General features: G+C 37.2%; 1 long non-coding RNA gene across 1 annotated transcript; it reads right to left on the bottom strand.

Annotated features, from left to right (window-relative positions):
- Window positions 1-1248: 1248 nt before the first annotated feature.
- On the bottom strand, window positions 1249-3856 carry LOC118772784. Its single transcript, XR_005004708.1, has 5 exons — window positions 3778-3856; window positions 3235-3307; window positions 2603-2974; window positions 2226-2333; window positions 1249-1319 (listed from the first exon to the last, which is right to left on the bottom strand). It is a non-coding gene; the product is annotated as an uncharacterized LOC118772784 (long non-coding RNA).
- Between the last annotated feature and the right edge of the window lie 612 nt (window positions 3857-4468).

Raw genomic sequence — 4468 nt, 5'->3', positions numbered from 1 at the left:
ATAAAAATAACCCTCGTCCTCACAAAGGTATAAATTCTGGTAAAGGGTTACTAAATAAATTGTAAATAATCAAGTATCCAATATTAAACCTAACATCCCAATTTCTTAAACGTGTGAATCTTTTGAGGCTCCCAAAACATTGTGTTACTGTGAAATTTCTGTAATTCTATAAATGCTGAAATTTGAGTTGCCGACCACTGCCGCTTCCACTGCTTTTTAATAGTTATGTCTTCCTTGCATTTTTATATGTTTTTAAATGTATTTAGGGTGAGGGGGGGTTGGGGAGGATAAAACAACTTACTTTTTCTCCAACGTATCAAGCAAATGAGTATGAAACAGGAACTTGAGAACAGAACGGCACCAGAAAGAGCTGCAATAATATTCCTTAAGCCTGGGAGGAGTAAAATTCAAATAAACGTGGTAAATTTTTCATGCGCCTCTCTAGCAGACAGGAAATGCTGGGTGGTTAAATAAAAAGATATATTGTCATCCATTTTAAGGTAAAGCAAGAATATGGTCTAAATTACCACGAAGAGAGTCAGGGGATAGAGAAATTGATCCATTACTTGCACATATTGGTTTCTCTTCTGTCCAGAGTCCTGCTGCATGACAAGTGATCTTTTTTGGACCCAGTAACCGAAAGCCCGCAAAGCAACGGAATTCACAGGTTGAGTTGACAAGCGGCCTCGATTCAGAACAGATAATATCTCCATCAACAGGTCTGGAAGGGACTTCACATTCCATCGCTAGTGTGGAAAAAAAAAAATACCATATCTTTTAAGCATTTCATAAAGGCACACCATCAATCTACCTGTCATGCAGTACTAATGATATGGGTGGAAACATAAGTCTATCAGGGGCCCATTTCCAGGAAAAAGGAAAAGAGAGGTCAAAGCGGAAACAGGTGTTTGCAGCCTGATGAATTTCAAATAGCAATATACACATATACATCCTGTTTTCATACACAAGGCAAAAGCTCTGCTGTAACCGATGATCTGTGCTGTGTACCTGTATGCCCTGATGTCTTTCTATGTGCTGCTCTGCAGCCCTTTTGGACAAGTTGTTCTCAATTAACTTACCAGGTTAAATAAGGAAATAAATAAATGGCAATTTAAAAATGATCATCATACCTTCACACACTGGTGTGTTTCCTGTCCATGCTCCAGAGGAGTTGCAGGTTGTGCTGTTCAACTGTCCCTGCAAGGAGAATCTCTCATTACAGTAAAAGTTGCATGTGGAATTGAAGCTGCTGTTTCCATGGGGACCTTGGCATTCCATCCAGCCATGTTGGGGTGACTTAGGGGTTTCACACTGAACAACTGATGAACAAGAAAAAAAGTCCACAAAATACATGTCCATATTTACAATGCCTTCTGTTTCTTAAAAGCAAAGCAAAAACATTTTGTATACCTGCGCGCTTGAAATAAGTAAATGAATGAAAGGCGAAAATGATTATGAACACAATCAGGTTTTTGAATCTTGTTTAGGTGCCTTATTGAATCCACATAACGATTTCCTTCAGCACCTAAATGTTCGAAAGTAGCATGTTTAGAAAGCAACAAGTGCAGGTGTGTAAGAAGGGTGGAAAGATGAACTGTGACCCTACATGTGAAAGCATTAACACACTTCTCTTTCCTCAGAGCACAGACTCTGGTCTTCATTTACGAGGAATAAGAGTGTCTCAGTAAGCTTTGTTCCTGCCCCTTTACGGGTAGAAATAGAAACCATCACTTTATCTATACACCTTGTCTTGCTGGCATTATATAGCTCTAAATCACAAACCATTACGTGAGCTTTTTACATTAACATTTACATTTATTCATTTGGCAGACGCTTTTATCCGAAGCGACTTACAAGCGAGGCAGAGTACAACACAAGCGAAAGCCATACACAGAGTCACAATATTAGAAGTGCTGCATGACCAATTTTCAATAGTTGGCCAGTACAAGCTAGCTGGTATTTCCACTCCTGTGTGTATTTTTAGTTTCCATAATTCTGCGCGTTCATTTATTTTATGTCGTCGCCCTATTGTGTTATTGCCATACATGTCTTTATTGTATATTCTGCACTAAGCACCACAAGATAATTTTGCCGTGAGAACCAAATTTCTATTTAATATGATTTGATTTTTTTTTTCCTTCTTGGTTTGTGAGGTATCAAACCCAGCTATGAAGAGAGCCTTGTCCATGAAATGTACTAACTAGCGCAAGGCTGTTTTCTCTCACCTTCCTGGCAGTGGTTTCCTTTGAACCCTGGAGCACACTGACAGCTGTAGTTGTTGATAGTTTCTATGCATTCCCCTCTGCCTCTGCATGCTGTTGCATTGCATTGCGCTGTGATATAAAAGGGAGGATTAATGACACAGTTTCTCCTCATGATTTTCAAGAACTATACAAATTCACAAGTGACGATTGTTGCAATCAATTGTAAGAAAATAAACATAATGTATGCAGCTGTATGAATTTACTTTTTTTAAAGTTGAACCTCCAGTTTACCAGAATCAAAGAACTCCAGCAGCAGGGACTGATGATTAGCTGCTTGATATAAAGGTAATGGTAATGCATTATGTCCCGCATATAGACGTCCATTGGCAGTCTCTCACCTTTAAAGCAAAGAGCGTGTTTTGCCTTTGTGCAGTCCTCATCATTCCATTTCCCCCCTTCCGTATCTCTTTTGATATAGATTTCTGCACATAAAACATTTTGGTTGGGTTCTCCTGCGGCCCAGAATGATATGTTTAACGTCTTATTGGTTCCAATCCATATCCAGGTGTCATTTATCTTCCGAATTCCAAGCCAGTAATATGTTTTCTGCTTTGGAATGGTTTTATGAAGGTGTTCAATTTCCTCCTCGTTTTGAATGGCAACCAAGTCTGTGTAATTGCTTTGACAAAATGTTCTTGCATTGGCCCATGGCAAGGTACTGTTACTGTAATGGTAGGTCCATCCAAATGTATATCCAGTCATTGAAATATCTAACATGGAAAACAATATTTATTGACTAATCAATAAAACTGACAAGTCTGAAAGACCATATGCCCTCCATTATTGCTTACGAAAATTAAGACAACATGATTCCATATATTTATGCAGAAACAGGGCACAATTAATAAAAAAATAATTCAAATAAAAACCTCTAGAAAAGAGAAGGTATTGTAGACAGTATGATGCTATGTTTACACAATACTAGTGTCTCAGTAATTTAGTACTGTGTATATATCACAGTACATCTTACCACAGGTCAAAATGAGAATCCACTTCAATGTCATATGCCAGACTTCTTGTCTGAAGCTGACCCCACAGCTTCTCTGTGTTGTTCATAAAGCAGGGGACAGGTCAGTGAATACTAGATATCATCAAAAAGCATAATAAATGTAAATGCAAAGACTGCAAAAGATGGTACATGGTTTAGACTTTTCAGGTACAGTATTTTCTTGTCTCTTGTTTCTTTTTGTGTTCATAAATTACAGTCTGGAAGAATGTTCTGATAGGCATGTAAATAGGAATAATCAAACTTCTAGACCCAAATATGATTAGCTTAACCATGTTTCCCGTGGAAGCATTATCGGGGTTATCAGTATCATCATTAACCTCCTTAGTAAATACCTTAAACCCATAATAATTAAAAGTATTTACAGTGCATTTTTAATCTGAATGCATTCTGCAAACTGCCTACATAGCTACATTTTGAAAAAGTAATGTATCTCACTCAAGCGAACCCTGACAGAATCCCACTTCTGACATCTTAACACATGCAATGGCATCCAGAAGAACTTACCATGACTTCTTTGTTTCTTTGGGTAAGCAATCTGGTTGGATCCTCTACCTTTAGAACGGTGACTTCTTTGAGATCTGTGATGTACTATACACGTCCCTCACTCTGCAAGAATCGGTATGACTACACAAGGCAATACAGTACTTCACTATGCTTGCCTCTTTCCATTGGCTGGGAATTAACATAAAATAACAGGAAATAATTTTTTGTTTGTTTTTTTTTCATCATGTATAATGTTAGATGTGTATCTTTTGTTTTGACATAAATGCTTATACTAAAGTAGTGGAGCTTGCTCCAGGAACAAAATGCACATTTCTAGAAATGTCTCTAAGATTTATATGTTAAAACGTTTCTTGGTATGAATATTGCCACAAGAATCTTAATTTTCCCTTTTAACACCAATTGCAATTTTACAGGGCAAAATTCAGTTTCAGAACTAAAAAATGGAAAAAGGAATATTTATATATCGTATATACATAAGTACATAAATACCATATAAAGGTACTATAAAGCTATATATATATTTTATATATTAGTACCTATTTGTTCTTTCTTCCAGCTGAATAGTTCAGTGACTGTTTGAGGGGTGATGAGTAATTCTTTAACAATTAGCAGTAGCAGCAGGACATGCCTAGGTTCTGTTGTAAAGGACCTTTCTATCACAGAACTCACAGAAATAATATTGTGAAAAGGA

The sequence above is a fragment of the Megalops cyprinoides genome, chromosome 2 (genome assembly GCF_013368585.1).
Source record: "Megalops cyprinoides isolate fMegCyp1 chromosome 2, fMegCyp1.pri, whole genome shotgun sequence".
NCBI classification, from domain to species: Eukaryota; Metazoa; Chordata; class Actinopteri; order Elopiformes; family Megalopidae; genus Megalops; species Megalops cyprinoides.
Note: the sequence above shows the minus strand (reverse complement) of the source record. Positions and strands in the feature narration are given on the sequence as shown.